The sequence below is a fragment of the Zalophus californianus genome, chromosome 4 (genome assembly GCF_009762305.2).
Source record: "Zalophus californianus isolate mZalCal1 chromosome 4, mZalCal1.pri.v2, whole genome shotgun sequence".
Taxonomy (NCBI): domain Eukaryota; kingdom Metazoa; phylum Chordata; class Mammalia; order Carnivora; family Otariidae; genus Zalophus; species Zalophus californianus.
Window position 1 is genome coordinate 95,623,777 of NC_045598.1, and position 20,266 is coordinate 95,644,042.

The 20,266-nt window shown below is 38.1% G+C and overlaps 1 protein-coding gene across 3 annotated transcripts in view; it reads left to right on the forward strand.

Moving 5' to 3' along the window:
• The window catches only part of MAGI3 (membrane associated guanylate kinase, WW and PDZ domain containing 3), a 237,322-nt gene that overhangs the window by 118,464 nt on the left and 98,592 nt on the right, over nt 1–20,266 (forward strand). The gene's annotated exons all lie outside the window — the stretch shown is intronic.

Consider the following 20,266-nt stretch of genomic DNA (forward strand, 5'->3'; position numbering starts at 1 on the left):
ATTTTTTAGGGAATATTTCATTGCTCATATTTTTTAAAAAATTACTGGCACATGATGATAAGCAAGTCAACTTTAAGTTTTGGTTTGTAAAATCTCTGTAGACCATGTTCTTTCTTACTACGGGCACCTGGCTTGGGCTGTTCCCACCGTCCCACTCTTGGTATCCACTGCACCTGCCAACAGTGTATAAAAATGCCTGTTTTTTCAAAACCTCAGCAATGGTGTTGAGTGTTTCATCATTCTGATGGGTAAGAAATGGTATCTGTTTTTTTTTTTAAAGATTTCATTTATTTATTTGAGAGAGAGAGAGCATGAGACGGAAGAAGGTCAGAGGGAGAGGCAGACTCCCCGCTGAGCAGGGAGCCCAATGCGGGACTCGATCCCGGGACTCCAGGATCATGACTTGAGCCGAAGGCAGTCGCTCAACCGACTGAGCCACCCAGGCACCCAATGGTATCTGTGTTTTAATTAGCATTTATTTAGTCATTTATTTTGCCATTTTTTTCCTAGTGGCTTACCCCCCTTTCTTTTTAATTTATAAAAAAAAGAATTCTGTATTTAAATGGAAGTTATATGGGGGGTTATATCTTACCCTAAATTGATCAAGCTTACGGGAAACCTTAGTACATAACATGTCATTAATAGAAATTTCTGTTTCCCCCTTTAAGGTGGCTGAGGCATATTGCAGCCCTCTTGAGGAACTAAAACAATCTCATGTATATTAGTCTGGTAGATCCATACTGGAAAAGCAGTGCTTTTCAAATTGGACTCTGCAGTCTTAATCCATTTTTATACCTGGAATTCCTCATAACATGTTTATGAAGATAGAATTCTGTTTTTCCAAAAATATTTAAACCAGTGCTATAGAGTTATTTTAAATTTTATAATACATGCACCATTGTTCAATGACAGATACACAATTATGGCTAAAATAATTAGAAATCATTAATTTAACAAAATCAGTTAAATTGGTTTCTTCACCAATTATTAATTGAATTGACTAGACAATTTAGTTAAAATAGTTATCACATAAATATAGCCTTACTGCTTAACTATTATTCATTCTTTGATAAGAAAAATGGTGCATTTCATTTTTATAGAGCCAACTATGAATACTTTTATATCTCAGTTTTTCATTGTTTTTATATTAAAAATATACACAGCTTCCCAGAAATAGAACTGAACATGTTTTCAGCTCTGCAAATTCCCTTTCAGTCATTATTAATGTATATATATTTGTCTTCATAGATATAAACAAAGTATAGCTACATATTTGTGTTTGGGCTTTTTCTGGGTTGTTTTTAATTGTAAAAATAGTAACCACTTAAGACAAAAACTTAAGGCACAGTCATTCAGTCTTATCACTAATGACTGTTTCATTTTTGCCAATATGTCTTATAAGATATCATCTAAAATAATCATATCTGACTCTTTGAAAGCCCTTAATAATTAAGAATAGTTTTATTTTCTGTGGTGTTTTTTGTCATCCACTGGTCCTTCTCTTAAATAGGATAGGTAGTATTTTCAAGAGCTGCAAAAGTGGGCTTGGTTTTAGTTTTAGATTTAAAGTTTAACAAAGTACTGTATGTGAAATTTACTGAGGTTAAGGCACAAGCGAATCATATTATTTCTTAGAGAGTTTAGAAACATTAATTCCAGCCGTGTGTATTATAAAAGTGACTCAAAATGTTAGTAACAAGATGATATAATCATACATGTTTTTGAGGAGTCACAAAGAAGAATTGATGTTAGTCTTGAACTTACCACAGACTTTTTCCAACCTAATTGTGATCAATTTATGTTTTTCTTATAAAGCAGTAATTTTTGACTTTCCACTGTGAAAAATAAGGTAGTTTGTGGCTTGTGCCTGCTTCTGGTATTTATTGGTCTTGTTACCTTGCTTAGGTCTCTTGTTACTTCTTCATGTGTCACCTGTTTATTTTTTCATCACAGTAGCACTACAACGTAGGATTTGCCTGCAGCAGCTCTAAATTATAAGGTTTTGTTTTGTTTTTTACCTTCAATCCTAGAGTTTACCTTACTTTCTTTTACCTTCAATCCTAGAGTTCTGGGTTTCTTGAGCTTTCTTTGTTCTCTGAAGGAAAGATAGTTAGATGAACAAAAAAATTTTTTTAACCACCATCCCACAACTCTGAAAGATTCTTTGTTTTCAAGCAAATCACATCCTGTCTTTCACCGTGGAGCTGTCATCTTAATCTCTCTCGATTTTGACTCTTTAAATATCTTTTCTTTCTTTTGGGAAGCATAGAGATCCCCCCCCCAAAAAAACTAAAAGAATTTAAATTTGTGTCTTCTTGATGCTATTGTTTTTCTTTTTCTTGACACAGTGGGAACCTTTCTGTTTCCAATCTCATTTCTTTTAAATTTTTCAAGTTTCCAGCTCCGAGACTCCTTGTTTATTAATTGTTCATTTTCTTTTCTCCTTCAGTGACTCCTGTAATTTGAATTAGAGCACTTTGCAAATCTACAAGCATTCACTTCATGTCTTGGTTAATTTCTTCTGTTCAGTATATGTTTCTTGAGACTGCTTCCTGGTTCAATCCAATTTTCTGCTGTGTTGATTCCTCTATTACTGCTTCTAGTGCCAGTATTAATTGGATTGTGGCTAAATTCATTCTGCGCTGGTCTCCTGGCCCTCCAGCTGTTCTCTTGTCTCTGTAGTCTACACTGTTGCCAGAATGATCCATCTAAACCACGTCTGGCTATGTTGGTCCCCTGGTAAAATTTTTAGTGACTTCTTCACTGCAGAGTAATATTCCAACTCTCTGTTTTCCCAAGCAAAGCTTTCTGTTATCTGAGCTTCCCAGATATTTCACAGTTTTATAATCAAGCACCACTCTTTTTACCCCCATGCCACTGTGCATGCTCTTCCCCTGCCTAGAATGCCTGCTGTGCTTCCTTTTCCATCCTCCCCATCCACACTCCCAGCCTCGATTAACTGTCTTTCCCCATCAGACACAACTATTTATTTTCTCTTGGCTACATACTCTTGTGCACCTTATACATGCTTCTTAGCTGCATTTTCTAGTTATTTGTTTATCCTTGTCTATGATACCATAACACTGGGGCAGGTACTACATTATGATTTTTATAGCCTCAACACTAGCACAGTGCGTGGTGTTTTGTTTTATTACCCTCCTGTCTTTTGGTTTTATTTACTTCAAGGGAGAGGCTGATCTCTATTGTATCTTTTTATTTTTTTTCTTTCTCATGGGAAATATATTTATTGTCATCAGGCTATTTAATTATTTTTCTCTGGTCTGTTTTCTTGTATGTAATTTACTAATCCTTAAGATGTGGTCTCACAGTAACATGTCCTAAATCACAATATCGCACTCAATCCCTGAGTCAGGGTTCAGAAACCAGTTCTGTGAGTGATCTCTTAAATACCCAGTCACACAGTTCATTTCAGTAATCAAATTACAGGCATAGGTCAACCAGGACTAACTTCTCTAGCCTAATTGTTTGGTCTCAAGCCTGGGATGGTGCTCCAAGTTTGACAGTGTGTTTCTAGTTTTACAGCCCTGAAATTTGAAAGCCAGCTGTACTCAGCCAATGTGGTCTTCCTCTCCTGTTTTTATTGTTTACCTCCAAGATTATATTGTGCTCTAATTCTTAAACACTTAAGAAAAAGGGGGAAAAAAGCTTTATCGATTTCTTTAAAAATGGTATGCTTTGGGTTTTTTGTATAAACCTCTCAAACAAAATAGAGAATTACAAAGATGAGGGTAAAAATCATTTAACCTCTCACCATTCAGAGATGAGCACATTTTAGAATACCTTTTTGCATAGAGACACATAAAAAGCATGCACCTGTTTCATAAATGACACTTTGCACTGAACGCTGTTCTCCAGCTTCCTCTTTTTTACTCAATAATATGGTCAGATTCCATCAGTATTTGAAGGTGTGTTTCATCATTTACAGTTACCAGTTACCTGTAGTTAGACATTTAAGTTCCTTGTAAATAATGCTGTGATGAACACTCATCCTATACATATGTTTATGTTTATGTGTGAAGAGAGCTTTAGTAGACCTCTTCCATGAGAAGATAGGCAAATACATGCTATAGATGTTGTCATCATGCCTTTGAGAAAGGTTGTGGCAACTTACATCCCCATCAGTAGTGCATGAAATTTTTATTGCCCCACATCCCAACCAAGGCCACGTTTTTGTCAGTTAATCCCTGTGAGCCGAAGATTCCCAATTTACAGCTCTAAATTCAGAAGTCTTGATATTTTCACATGGTGTCTGCCTCAACAGCATCTCAAATAACATGCCCCGAATCATAACCCAATTTCTTGCTTCAATTCCCAAAACTGTTCCTTCCCTTTCTTATTTTTTTTAAATGGAATTCAAATTTACCTGATTCAAGTTAGACACCTGAAGTGATCTTTTTTATTGTCTTTTTTCCCTCACTCTTCAGATCGCCAAGGCTTATGGGTATTCTATACACAGTATCACGAAAATCCAAATATTAGGAGACCCTGGAGTTAAGGTACCCCACAATTTGTTTTTTTTTTTTTCAAAGATTTTATTTATTTGACAGAGACACAGCAAGAGAGAGGGAAAACAAGCAGGGGGAGAGGGAGAATCAGGCTTTCTGCCAAGTAGGGAGCCCCATGTGGGGCTCGATCCCAGGACCCTGGGATCATGACCTGAGCTGAAGGTAGATGCTTAACGACTGAGCCACCCAGGCGCCCCTACCCCAGTTTTTAGAAAGACACTTTGAAAAAATACCCTTGACTAGGCAGCATGAATCTAAACTTTGAGGGATAGAATCAAATTTCTATTTTTAATATCTAATTTAGTTACATATATGTAAAATTTAGAAATACTTTGCCCACTATTTCATGTAAGCATTTTGTTCCAGCTCTTCAACATACATCTTAAGTATTTTGTCAGCACTGGGATGAGTTCTCTAATGTGGCTTTCCAGATCACCCCTCTCCTCCCTTCCATCCAAGTTGCTTGAGATACTGTTTTTAAAATCCATGTATAGGGGCACCTGGGTGGCTCAGTCGTTAAGCGTCTGCCTTCGGCTCAGGTCATGATCCCGGGGTCCTGGGATCGAGCCCCACGTCGGGCTCCCTGCTCAGCAGGGAGTCTGCTTCTCCCTCTCCCACTCCCCCTGCTTGTGTTCCCTCTATTGCCTTCTCTCTCTGTCAAGTAAATAAAATAAAAAATAAATAAAAAATAAAAAAAATAAAATCCATGTATAATGCTATCCCAGCCACAAGTACAATTAGGGTGGAATTTTTTTCCCCTCACTTTTTCTGTTGGCATATATTCATGATCTCATAATCTAAGCATGGACTAAGTCACTTTGTTCAAGTGATCATTGAAAGATTGCTTGACAGTAACATCTACCACATGCAACTCTGAAGTCATACCCCAAGGAATAATCACTACATCTTACTTTATTTGCCTACTCCCCCTACCCCACCCCCACCTCCACCCTTAGCAGTTCTGTCAGAATATCTCTGGAAGCAGTTGTTGGTTCGGCTGACATGTCTTCTCCAGACAATACTTTGTATTTTTTTAATAAAATACTTTGTAGATCATTCTGTAATCCAAGACTTTGTAAGCTTCAAATATAAGACAACTTTTTTTAAGATTTTTTTTAATTTAATTTTATTTTGTTGTTATGTTAGTCACCATACATCATTAGTTTTGATGTGGTGATCCACGATCCATTGTTTTCATATAACACCCAGTGCTCCATGCAGTACGTGCCCTCCTTAATACCCATCACCGGGCTAACCCATCCCCCTGTCCCCCTCCCCTCTAGAACCCTCAGTTTGTTTCTCAGAGTCCATAGTCTCTCATCATTCATCTCTCCCTCATCGTTCATCTCTCCCTCCGATTCCCCCCCCCTTCATTTTTCCCTTCCTTCCCCTAATGTCCTCCATGCTATTCCTTACGTTCCACAAATAAGTGAAACCATATGATAATTGACTTTCTCTGCTTGACTTATTTCACTTACCGTAATCTCCTCCAGTCCCATCCATGTTGATGTACAAGCTGGGTATTCATCCTTTCTGATGGTTGAGTAATATTCCATTGTATAGATGGACCACATCTTCTTTATCCATTCATCTGTTGAAGGGTATCTCGGCTCTTTCCACAGTTTGGCTATTGTGGACATTGCTGTTATGAACATTGGGGTGCATATGGCCCTTCTTTTTACCCCAAAGACACAGTACATCTGTGTCTTTGGGGTAAATACCCAGGAGTGCAATTGCTGGGTTATAGGGTAGCTCTTTTTTTAATTTTTTGAGGCACCTCCACACTGTTTTCCAAAGTGGCTGTACCAACTTGCATTCCCACGAACAGTGTAAGAGGGTTCCCCTTTCTCCACAACCTCTCCAACATTTGTTGTTTCTTTCCCTGTCCATTTTTGCCATTCTACCTGGTGGAAGGTGGTATCTCAATGTGGTTTTGATTTGAATTTCCCTGATGGCTAATGATGATGAACATTTTTTCATGTGTCTATTAGCCATTTGTATGTCTTCTTCGGAGAAGTGTCTGTTCATGTCTTCTGCCCATTTTTTGACTTGATTATTTGTTTTTTGGGTGTTGAGTTTGAGAAGTTCTTTATAGATCTTGGATACCAGCCCTTTATCTGTAGTGTCATTTGCAAATATCTTCTCCCATTCTGTGGGTTGCCTCTTTGTTTTGTTGACTGTTTCCTTTTTAAGATTTTTAAATTTACTTTTTCAAGATAGAGAGAATGAGCTGGGGGAGGGGCAGAGGGAGAAGCTTAGCAGGGAGTCTGGTGTGGAGCTCCATCCCCAGGACCCTGGAATCATGACCTGAGCTGAAGGCAGACGCTTAACCGACTGAGCCACCCAGGTGCCCACAACTACTTCTTCTAAAGATAGTGTTTGGTATTGAAAATCTCTTCATATATTTGGTTTAAACAGTGAATCTCAAATCTGTCTGCTTTTCTTCTCCAGTGCCACTGCTGATCTAAATCATCTCTCACCTGGACAGTGACCCTCATCTTTTAACTGTATGCCTCGTAGCTGTTTTTGGCTCCTTCCCCTGTGTATTTTCCAGTTACTTTTTAATATGCCCGTGTCTGCTCTTGTTATTTCTCTGCTTAGAGCCCATCAGTGCTATTTCTTGAGTACCTTTCCTATGTCCCTGGGTTCCACTTGGCTTTTATCCTTAGCACATGAACTCTCCAGCTTGATGTAGAAGAGTCTAGTCTCTGTAGCATCAGATGTCTGGTGAGGTACAGGTTAGGGAGGGAGCCAGAGCAAAGGGCAGCTACATTTTGGGAACTTTGTCACTGTTTCTCTCTGAACCTTCTGTCTCCTGCTCTTAGGAATGGGGAGCAGCAGCTCATACACATTTTGTTTTGGAGATCAACGTGTATCATTCCATTCTCAAAGTCACTCTGATCTGCAGCTTTGAAGTAGGTTTGCCTGCTGCCATTACACCTCCCACTTAAGAACCTAGGTCAAAAGAAAAATGGCAGTGCTTGGCCAACGAATTCTTCCTTCAGCCCTGTTATGCCCTCCCAGAGCCCGTATGAGCTGGGGATGTCTTTGGGGCCCTTCTAAATGTTTCCTACTCAGAGTCTGCAGAATGTGTTGGACTTATGAGCTAGAGCATTGCATATCAGCTTCTGGTATTTTCTCAGTGTGGTCCAAATTGTTTTGCATCCTTTAAAGTCAATGTTGAATGGACAGAGATTAACTCTTTTCCTTTTTTTTTCCAGATTAATTTTTTATAGAGAGTCTAATTTCTTTTTTATAGCTACATAGCTTTCCACTTTGATGGATATCCATAGCTTATTCAACTTTTTTTTAATTTAATTTCGTTATAATTAACATACAGTGTTATATTCGTTTCAGGTTTACAATATAGTGTTCCTTCTATTTTTGATAATATCCTATTTCTTCTATATTGGAGACAGAATTTTGGGGTTTTTTGGGGGGTTTTTTGTTTTTTTTTTTTGGTAAAAGTGACTTACACTGCCAATAGCCCAGAAGATTCCCTTTTAGTACTTGAACCTAATTCAGGATTATCAAGCTAGATAATGCCATTTAGTACTCTTGATTGTGGTTCTTAGAGTGCAGTTTCTTAGTTCTAATTGATGTTGGAATTTATAGAAATTCCATTGTCTTTTGGAATAGATTTATTTCTTGCCATTGGTTTAGTTTTAGGGGTATTGATTTCTTTCTTCTTTCCTTCCTATCCTTTAATGGAAAATGGGAGACTGGAGATCGTCTGACATTTTCGTTTATGTTGACATTTTCTGGAAGGTCTTGATGCAGTCAGCCTTACAGATAGGGTGAGTGGGGGAAAGAATTCTTAGTGGAGAGGGGGATGGGCACAGAAGGGGCCATTTATCCCCCAAAATGTTTCTTTGGAATTTTGACATTTTTCATAACCATATTTTGTAAAAATAACTTTAAAAATCTTTTAAAATATGTTCCTGATTAAACATAGAGATTAGAAATGAAAATGGGAAATACTTAAAGAATTTTGTTTAATGAGTGTCGATTCCCACTAGAGTCAGATCACTTTTGGTGTATACTATAATTGTAGCACCTGTGACCATCTGCTTTAGAAAATTTCTAAGGATTCGTATAAATTCCTATATTTAAAACCAATCAGAGAAAAAGAGTCTATGAAATTGCTTCTTTAGTAGTGATTAGCCATATTTAGCCTACTACCCAAACCCAGAGATTGAGATTGTTTACATAATGATGCATTTTAAAAATATGAATTCTCTCATAGTCATTGTTCTCGTCAGATCTCTAATCAAGTACATCTGTATTCCCTTTCAGCTGTCTGTATCAGCTGTTATAATGAAACTTTAGTAACAGATCTTCCACCTCAAGTCTTGGACATTCTGTTGATGCACATAACTTTGATTTGCAAAGACTACTGAACCCAGTTATTCTGTTTTCAGGGAAAATGACAGGGCACAATAGATGGCTTTGTACCCTCTTGTCAAAAGGATGAAGCATTAATACTGTGATTCAGATATTGGTGTGCCAGCCAGGCGCTGGTTATCTGGCATCATGACAGGTTTGCTAATGATTCCTGACATGAGTGTCACAAAGAAAAAATTGTAAATAGCCACAGGATAGCACTTTACAAATACTGTTTTTCTTTAAGTACTAAATCTACATGATCCCATCAGATAAAAGCTTCAAAAAGAAAAGGACCCACTTTTGATGATTTATTCCTTATTTTTTCCACTCTCTTCTGCTAGGAAGGTTCATTTTACTTTGCTCTTCCTGATAAATGACTTCTTAAGGGAAAATTGTGATTTTTGTCGTGTCTTTTCTGGATTGATGATTTCTGTCTTGTTTTTCAAAGGTAGATTTTAGTTCGGTAGCTTATCAATTGAGAGTTTCGGTTAAAAGCAAAATGGTTGCAATTTAACCTAGTATGGTGAAAATAATACTTATTTTTCATTATATACCTCACTTTATCTTTTATTTTTATTCGTTTATTTTTGAGAGAGAGAGAGAGAGAGAGTGCCCATGCACAAACGTGAGGGGAGGGGCAGAGAGAGAGGAAGACAGGGAATCCTAAGCGGGCTCCATACCCAGCACAGAGCCTGAAGTGGGGCTTGATGTCATCATGACCCTGAGATCGTGACCTGAGTGGAAATTAAGAGTCTGATGCTTAACCGACTGAGCCACCCAGGCGCCCTGAGATGTTGATATCTTAAAGAAAGTTGCATTTAGATAAAAGCAGCTTTTAGGTTAAAAACTTCAAAAATGATAATATTTAACGGACTGAGCTACCCAGGCACCCCAAAAATAATACTTAAAAACAAATGATTAAAAAAAACCCTACACAAATAGTCTCAGCATTCACACAGAACTTTGGCATATTTTTTGTTATAATAGTCCACTGGGTCAGGGTTCCTTTTCCACTAATGACCTTTGAAGGGCACAGTTTTTGAAAATAGTCTAATTTCTAAAAGTTTTTTCTTATTATAGTAATAGGTTTTCGCTGTAAAAAAATTGCAAATACAAAAACCATGAGGAAAAGAGTTTTTAAAGAAAACGTTTGAAAAATTACCCAATTATTATACCCTGTGGTAATACTCTTAAGTATTTTTAATTATTTAAATATGAGTTTCTCCTATGTATGTTTTTTATTTGCATGTCCTGAGATTGTTTCAGTTTGAGATCACAATGAATATTCTGTGTTGCGACCTGCTTTTCTCACTTAAAATATATCATGAGCATTTGACCACATTGTTATACTGAAAACATTATTTTTTTTAAATTCTTTTTTTTTTTTTAAGATTGTCTTTATTTGAGAGAGAGAGAGAATGAGAGATAGAGAGCACGAGAGGGAAGAGGGTCAGAGGGAGAAGCAGACTCCCTGCTGAGCAGGGAGCCCGATGTGGGACTCGATCCCTGGACTCCAGGATCATGACCTGAGCCGAAGGCAATCACTTAACCAACTGAGCCACCCAGGCGCCCTGAAAACATTATTTTTAATGCTGCTGCTTTATGAAAGGACTTCTTTGTCTTTGAGAATTACAGTAAAAGTATTTTTTGTGAGATGGATTCCATTTAAAAGTCTATCAGTATAGCAACCATATTATTTAAGTATCAGTTGGGTAAAAGTATTTACTCAGCGCTATGCTAGGCGTTGTAGAGAAGAGAGATGAACGAAACATAGTTCCTGACTTCACACAGGCCTAAGACCCAGTGAGGGAGGCCGAAGTGTGCCCCACTGTTCTGTAGCAAGAACCAGCAGGGAGGAGAGATGAAAACAGGAGCTTCTTACTGCAGACTTCTGAGTTCTCCTTGAATCTTGGCTTCAAAGAGCAGGTGGACAAGTGACCAGTGTGCAGACCTTTTGCTCTGACAGTATTTATATGTACACAACACTTAGGGGTGCCAGGTAGAGTAGACAGAAAACTGAAACTGGTAGGGGTAATAGTTGTAGATGGAGGTTTGAAGGGTAGGGCAGGGTGTTAACAGGACCTGTATAGTTGCCTCAGAAGTAATAACATACAAAGGTACAATGGCATTTTCCTCTGGGATACCCACTCTTTTTCTTTATAATTCAGATCCCTGGCCATGCATCAGAGTTTTTTTTTGTTTTTGTTTTTGTTTTTGTTTTTTTTAGAGAAATGATTGTTATTTGCAAATACATCCTACCTTGAAATACTTGCTTTATTTAAACAAATAAAAACCATGAAAACTTCTTTAAAAAGCATGATAATGTGTTTTACTTATACAAAATTTGAATATAATGAAGCAGTTTCAGTGCTGCATTAACATTGAATTCTACATGTAATATGCAGTATTAGGCATTCGGGAATGAACACATTTAGTTTGGTACAGTTCAGAGATTTTTCATATGTATAGTGTACCTAAACCAAAGAATTGTTTCTTTAGCTATGCTCTCAGTTCTGGAGGCGGGGAAGGAAGAAAGGAAGGAAAGAAAGGGAGGGAAAAAAGAAGACCTTTCTCGGGTGTACAGGGCAAGAACCAGGTACGCAGCAGCAGACTTGACCTCAGATTGCCAGTGACGTAGGACCCAGGGAGGTAAGATGAAATGTGACCCATGTATTTATGATGGCTGCTTCCAGGAACCAGTGGAGAATGGACACTTCCATTTTAACAATCTACTATTGCCATAAATATATAATATAGGCAAAAAATGTGACCTCTGACAGAGAAAGACAAATACTGTGTGTTCTCTTATTTGTGGAATCTAGGAAAGCCAAACTCATGGAAATAGTATAATGGTGGTCACGAGGGGCTGCGGGTGGGGGAAATGGAGAGATGTTGGTCAGTGGATTCAAACTTCCATCTGTAAGATGAATTAAGTTCTGGGTGACTCACTGTAACTAACATGACTATACCTAACATGGTAACTATAATTTAATGATACTGTATCATATACTTGAAAGTTAAGAGAATAGATCTTGAATCTTATCACCACATACAAAAAAAAATGGTAATTATATGAGGGGTTGGAGGTGCCAACTAACCTTATTGTGATAATGATTTCACAGCATATGTGTATCAAATCATTGCATTGTACACCCTAAACTTACCTGTGTTATATGTCAACAATATCTCCATAAAGCTGGGGAAGAAATCAACACTGAATGTGACCTCCATGAGCAGGAGGCTTTCTCCTAACCGGTGAGGTGACAGCAGTGTTCTGCGGGAGATGGCAACATTGCATCATTGCTTCGGTCTGGGTTTCTTCAAACTGTTAACTCGGGACAGTGCTGCACACCGACCAGTTATAAAAACTGAAATGGCTCAAGGGATTCCAGAGTATTTCATGCTTTTCAGATTTGGGACTGAGTCAGAATTTAATTATATACATTATTTTAAAAAATTCATTAAGTTCCTACTTGCCTGTAATGACAGAGGCATAAAGGTTTAGGTAAGTATGGGTCTTCCAACTTGAGGACCGTAAATGTAGAGATAGAAGACAGAACAGAAATAATGAGATGGCATTTGAAGTACAGAATGTAGAGGTGGCCAGTAAGAACGTATCCGTAGTTGTTAGCTTAAAGCAATTATTAAGGGCCTTGGTGTCAGACTTCAGTTGTTGGTGTTCTTACTGTTGTAACGTGCTACTCAACCCACGGGTCCCTGGAACTCTTGTCTCAGCTTGTGGGAACTCTTCCTCACTTTCTAAGAACCAGCTATACTGGATTTCTCTCCCTTCCTGTAATTACTGTGTTCCTTCCCACCTCAGGTAAGCGTCTTTGCATGTCCCATTCCCTCAACTCCCCCCACCCCTTTTTTTTGGCCCAGCTGGCTCCTGTTTCTTCCTTCAGGTTTCAGCTCCAGTGTAACTTACTTAGTGATGTCTTCCTGGGCTGCCCTGACTTAGGATCTAGATAGTGGATTCCCACAGTGCTCTATGCTAATCTTTCCTAATGCTCTTGTGTTTGAACCGTCTTTTTCAATGTTCATCTTCCCTGAGAGCCTTCAGGTTTCATTTGGGTGAACTCTTATTTCCGGCTTCACCCCCAAGTGCCTACTACCCAGGACTGGGTGCATCCTTGTTTACATAGTAGTTGCAGCTGTTTCAAGGAAGGGTAGGGTCTTAATGAGAGAGCTTTGCAAGAGAAGAAATTCGTCAAAAGATATAGATAGACAGACAGACAGGTGGCGGCCGGGCATTTAGCACAGTACTGCAGTATAGGTTCTGGAGCCGGGCTGACTGGGTTCAGATCCCAGGTCTGCTACCTTTAATGATGTCACCTTGTCCAAGTTACTCAACCTCTTTATACCTCAGCCCCTTCTGTGTGAAGTGGAAATAATAGTAACACCTACCTCAGAGGTTTTCATGGGGGTGAAAACGCACAGCATGTAATATATATAATAACATTTCTAAAATAAGTCCTAGTGATCTCTACTTCCCATCCTCTTCTCATTCCTGCATCTTCCCCCCCTCCCCCCAGGAAAAGCAAAAGGGTTTGGGGTTTTTTTCCTGCTTGGACTTGTTATCCCCAGTGGTGCTAGAACACAGTAGATACGAATAGTTAATTTAGCCTTATTTTATATTTCAGGATAACCAGACACCATTTTGTGAATACATTTAAAAGTATTAATAAATAAAGAATGTAATTTAAGGAATTAGCATATAAACTATAGTTAAACCTCCTTTTAAAGACTTATAAGTGCATGCTGCTTCAATGTAAATTTATTTTAGTGTTTTGATAGTCAAAATAAAATCGGTTTCATTGTTTAAGAAACACAGTTTAGGATAAAGTTGTATACAGACTACTAAAAAGTGCTTTATCAGGTGAGTATTCTCTTCTAAAATTTCATGTATTCAAGGATGGACAGGGTCAAATGAAAAATCAAAAATGTAAAATTCAACTGATTCACTCATTTTGTGTGCTAGATACTAGGACTAACTCTGTAAAAACAAACCATGGCTTGGGCCCTCAGCTGACAAACTTGTATGTTTAACAACTGTATAAGATAATTTTGGGGGCACCTGGGTGGCTCAGTTGGTTAAACGTCTGCCTTTGTCTTGGGTCATGATCCCAGGGTCCTGGGATCCATCCCTGCAGCAGGCTCCCTACTCAGCAGGGAGTCTGCTTCTCCCTCTCCCTCTGCCCCTCCAGCCCACCTGTGTGCGTGCTCTCTCTCTCAAGTAAATAAGAAATCTTTAAAAAAATACCTTTGAGTAACTTCTGTGTCAGAGAATATATTTTACTGTGAAATGTGTAGGTTTGACTTTCTAGAGAAGACTTGTTCAAATACCATTTACATTTCACAACAGGTAGACTACCATTTGATTTATTTTGTTTTAGGAGCATCCTGCCTTAACCAAGGAGCCAGTTTGGAGTTAAGCTTCTGTGTACTCTCTTACCACTTGCACGCAGCTTTCTCTTACTACCGTAGAGCTCCAGAGGTGGAGGAAGCAATTACATACACCGCTAGGTCTAATGGGGAAGGACTACTGAGTAACGTTCGTTGTGTTGAGCTAGTTATATGGAACAGTTGATTGGGGAAAGTCACTAGGCTATCCTATAGTCACCATAGTAAAGAGAACTAGGACATGCTTATGCCCATACTTTTTGCTGTTGAGGACAACAGATTTTTAAAAGTTTATCACATCTCTAGGTGTGGTTCCAAGACTAGAGATTTTTCTTTCTTTTTTTTTTTTTTAAGATTTTATTTATTTGAGAGAGAGAGATAGAGAACACACTAGTGGAGGGGAGAGGCAGAGGGGGAAGGAGAAGCAGGCTCCCTGCTGAGCAGGAAGCCTGACGCAGGGCTCTGTCTCAGGGTCCCCGGATCATGACCGGAGCCGAAGCAGATGCTTAACCGACTGAGCCACACAGGCGCCCCAAAACTAGAGATTTCTAAAACAAAGGTTGTATGAGGAAATTCTTTATGGGGACACAGAATGCTCTGAGCAGCTCACGTTTTTTTTTTAAAGATGTATATGATTGACAAATGGAAGGAGCACATAATCACATTTATGCAGAGCTAAGTAGACTGTAAGAAATGAGCATTTAAGAATTTTCTTCTCTACAGGCCAAAGCTCAAAAGGAGCTAAGATACTTCAGAGAGCACAAAATGCTTTTAACGTTGTGTCTGGAGCAAAAGCAACAGGAAGGAAGAGGTAGGTTTACTGTCAGAAGATGTTGTTAATGTTAGCTGTTTGTAGGCAGAAATCAGACATGTACCATTCTTACTTTGCTTCCATAATTTTGAACTAGCAGAATTACTTTTCAAATAGTAAAAGGAAAACAAGCAGCCTGAAATGGGGGAAATTAAAATGAGAAGATAATAAAAGTTTCATTCACTTTAAATGAATTTACATTTTCAAAACTCGACTGAATTGCCTCCCAGGAGTTAAAGGCACACAAGATTTATCTCAGAGCTATTGTCAGTATTCTTTATGAAATCATGGAGAATATGGAAAGTCCCGAGAGACTGAAGAGAGACAAATGTGCCAGTTTCCAAAAAGGTGTGAAGTAGATTGTAAAAACTCAAGTCAACTTCCTTAACTTGAAACTGTGGCAAAATTGAAGAGATTGAACAAATATAAAAAATTTCAAGTGTTTAGAGAAGAATGGGATGATCACTATGAATCAGTGTGACTTTATAAGAACAAGATATGCCAAACTCATCTCATCCCCCCGCCCAATTTTATAATTACTACTGGGTTAGAGAATAGTAAAGTCATGTGCCATCTTGATTTAAGGAAGTGGTTGGTAAAGTCTCTTAGACGATCCTTATGGAAAAGGCAGTGAAATGTTGACAATTAGACCAGTTTACAGCTGGTTGAATGGCTACTCCCATGCTGGCATGCCATAAGGTTTATCTAATTTATAACCAGTGTCTCTACACACAGATTCCTCAAAGATAACTGCTAGTGAATATTAATTCACATATATTCAGAAAGTATGGATTTGTAGCAATGGCTTCTTTTGACTAAGGATTTGTATGTTGAAACTTGAGTGTCTGGATTTATTCATATGATTGAGATTTCAGTTACAGACTTTTCCCCACCTGAGCTGTATTTGTAAGATATATAGATCTATTTTTAAGTTCCATGAATAAACTTAATAAATCACTTAGAAGTCAGGGAATAATCTTAACACTTAAAGCAAAGCCTGGATGGGTGGGAATGCTAAATTATGAAGAATCTTTTTCTCTTCCTTGTTTAGCAACAACTGCATTAACCCCAAGTAAATGTTTTTCATACCCTTGAAATGTCAAGTTTCTGTGAAACTCTGCCTAAATAAAAGGCTGACGTGTATATACAACTTGATAATACAGATATACTCAGCAGTGTTTTTGTAAGTTAATGTTTCTGTTGGCCTTCTAGTAATTCCACAGCCATCTCCCTATTCAGGATATTTGTACTTTTTTTTTTTTTTTTTAAACAAATTCCCTGGAATCCTATCAAAGAGGGAACCATAATATTCTGTCCCCTTTCAGAAGGTCTTTTGGTTTCTTGAGGCAAGGAAATTCATGATGACTACTATATTCATTATATTTTACTGTTAATTAGTAATCTGAAAGAATGCCAACCCCGTTAAATTGTTAACTTTTATAATTGACATTTCACTGATATTTGTAATATTTTGTCTCCAACCTTGAAGATGTGTGATGACTTTTTTGAATGACTTGCGCATTTTAAATAAAATACCACATTTATGAAATTGTCCCTCACCATTTTCTTGGCAACTGTTCATTTCATCATTGCATCCAGAACCCCAGCAGGAGTTGTGGGTGGTAATTGAGAGTGAGGGCAGTTCCAGCCCAGATAATCCCAGGTACCATTCTTTAAATCTAGTTCTTTCTGCTTTAACTGGTCTCTCAGTCTTAAGATCTTGTAGGCCTTTGAAACAGGAAATGAGGTGTCTTAACTTCATTTCCACCTTAAGAAACCCATTTAAGCTGTAACTTGTGATCTATGACGTTTATTATGGCTTTGTCTTTAATTATATCTGATTTAATGGCTGTTATTTTAATTGGATTAAAATCCAATCTGAGTTTTCAGCATTTTATAGTTACCTCTGTGAGCTATACCGTATCTTATATAAAGTTTCAAATTAAAACACAAAATCTTGAGTTAAAAAAAAAAAAAGTGTGGACTCATATTGTCTTCTTGAATTATGGAGGCATTATCCTTTATCCAAATTAAGTGTATTAATGAAAATATGTTGGGTAGAGGATTTTTAGATAATGGAGCCGGTACTATATTATTTTAAGTGGGAAAAAAACAAGATGCATTCTCTATCTGTTCAAGAACTCTAAACATCCACAAATGTCACTAAAACTTTTAAGCCCCTATATAACAACCCATCAAAGCTTTTGCATAATATTTATTACAAAGCATTTGGAACATACCTTACCTAATTTTTAAAATATTTAATAAACTCATTATTGGGTATGTTTTTGTTCAATAAAAAATGAGACTATGCAGTATTTTTTTTTAACTTAAATTGAATTTAGTTAACATATACTGTATTACTAGTTTCAGGGGTAGAATTTAGGGATTCATCAGTTGCATGTAACACGCAGTGCTCATTATATCAAGTGCCCTCCTTAATGTCCATCACCCTGTTACCCCATCCCCCCATCCCCCTCCCCTCCAACAACCCTCAGTTTGTTTCCTATAGTTAAGAGTCTCTTATAGTTTGCCTCCCTCTCTGTTTTCATCTTATTTTATTTTTCCTTCCCTTCCCCTATGTTCATCTGTTTTGTTTCTTAAACCCCACATATGAGTGAAATTACGTGGCATTTGCCTTTCTCTGACTGACTTATTTCACTTAGCATAATACCCTCTAGTTCCGTCCATGCCGTTGCAAATGGCAAGAGTTCATTCTTTTTGATGGCTGAGTAATAGTCCATTCCAATATTCCTGTGTGTGTGTGTGTGTGTGTGTATTCTTTATCCATTCCTGTGTTGATGGACATTTGGGCTCTTTCTATAGTTTGGCTGTTTTGGACATTGCTGCTATAAACATTGGGGTGCAGGTGCCCCTTCAAGTCACTAGGTTTGTATCCTTAGGATAAAAATACCTAGTAGTCAGTTGCTAGGTCATAGGGTCGTTCTATTTTTGAGGAACCTCCATACTGTTTTCCAGAGTGGCTGTACCAGTTTGCATTCCCACCAACAGTGTAAGAGGGTTCCCCTTTCTCCACATCCTCGCCAACATCTGTTGTTTCCTGAGTTGTTAATTTTAGCCATTCTGACTGGTATGAGGTGGTATCTCATGTGGTTTTGATTTGTCTTTCCCTGATGATGAGTGATGTTGAGCGTTTTTTCATGTGTCTGTTGGCTATTTGGATGTCTTCTTTGGAGAAGTATCTGTTCATGTCTTCTGCCCATTTCTTGACTGGATTATTTGTTCTTTGGTGTTGAGTTTGATAAGTTCTTTATGGATCTTGGATACTAGCCCTTTGGTAAGTCATTTGTGAATATTTTCTCCCATTCCATAGATTGCCTGTTAGTTTTGTTGACTGTTTCCTTTGCTGTGCGAAAGCTTTTTATCCTGATGAAGTCCCAATAGCTCATTTTTGCTTTTGTTTCCCTTGCCTTTGGAGACGTGTCTAGCAAGAAGTTGTTGTGGCTGAGGTCAAAGAGGTTGCTGCCTGTATTCTCCTACAGGATTTTGATGGATTTCCTATCTCACATTTAGGTCTTTCATCCATTTTGAGTTTATTTTTGTGTATGGTGTAAGAAAGTGGTCCAGTTTCATTCTTCTGCATGGGGCTGTCCAATTTTCCCAACACCATTTCTTGAAGAGACTGTCTTTTTTCCATTGGATATTCTTTCCTGCTTTGTTGGAGATTAGTTGACCATAGAGTTGAGGGTCTATTTCTGGGTTCTCAGACTGTACAGTATTGATTATGAATTATGTTTTTTTTCTTCCACTCAGCAAAGAACAAGTACTGTGATAAAAATAAGAAATGGCATAATATGATTCCATCTAAATGGAACTCAGGTTGGTAGAGCCCATGAATGCCTGGCAGAAACCACTTCTGTGGCCAGGGATTCTTCTGTGTTATCCCTGTAAATATCTTTCAGGCTTTCTTCTTTGATCACAGAGGGGTCCCCCTTCTTCAGCATCTATTTTTGGCAAGGCAAAACAGGGACTTTTTGGTTTGTGTTTATTAGTTTAGGATCTGAATGTTATCTCTAAACTTTAGCAGCACCCTGGCTTCCTGCTTGTATTAACACCTTCTCATTTGGTTATGCTTGTTTATACCTGTGAGAAAAGACCAAAAAGGGGGGATTAGAAATGCTACATTATGGAATAATAGTTAAAAGAATGAACTGATCTGTAGTAACCTTTTGACTTATCCTTGTCATAATTAAGCTGTTCCAAATAAAGCAAAGAGTATATTTTAATTGCCTAGTCATTTCTTACTCAATATAGTAATCCATCATGTTTTAGCATTGCCCTTTTATAATCCTGTGAAGTCTTATCTAGTGAACAGTGTTTGGATTACTTTGGTTTTCATTTTAAGTTCAACATTTACTATAAATTCACTGCTATCAGATTTCTGCAATCCTCTGTTTTTCTGCTTAACATTTCTTTGAGATCTCTAATAGTCCTCTTTTTATCTCCCATTTTCCCCACAAATAAGAAAAAAAAATCTTTCATTCTCTTATTGAATCACCTTGTATCTAGGAGTTAAGTGAGTGGACAGAAAATGCCTGTTCAGTCAGTGATAGGCAGAAGGCTCCAAGGTAGGGTCCATTTGGCCTTTTGGAAGATGGCCAGTGTGGGTGGAAGCATGGCTAGTGGGGGGTTAGTGAATGGGTTTGAGTCAGAGATGGCCAAAGCTAGAACATGTGGAAGTTTGGATTTTATCCCAAGTGCAAAAAGAAGTCATGGCGGGGGTGGGGGGCACTAAACAGAGTATTGATTATCTGGTTTCTGTTCGAAGTCTCACTCTGGCTTCTGTGTAAATGGTGGGAGCAGGAAGGAGGCACGAAAGAATGCAGGGGAGACAGAAGGCTGTTGCAGAATTCGAGATGGGAAATGATGGTGGCTTAGATTAGGGTGGAGGCTCTGGAAATGGAGAGAAGTGGACATGGGGCATGTTTTGGAGGTAGAAATGACAAAAGTTGCTACTGGATTGGATCTGAGGCATAGAAGTGAAAAGGAGAAATCAGAAACTTCTTATGACTTCTAGCTTTTGGGTCTGTTCTACTGGGTTGCTGGTGCTATTATTTGCTTAAGACAAGGAAAACTAGAGCAGAGGAAAAATTGGGGGAGGATGGAATTAAGAGTTCTG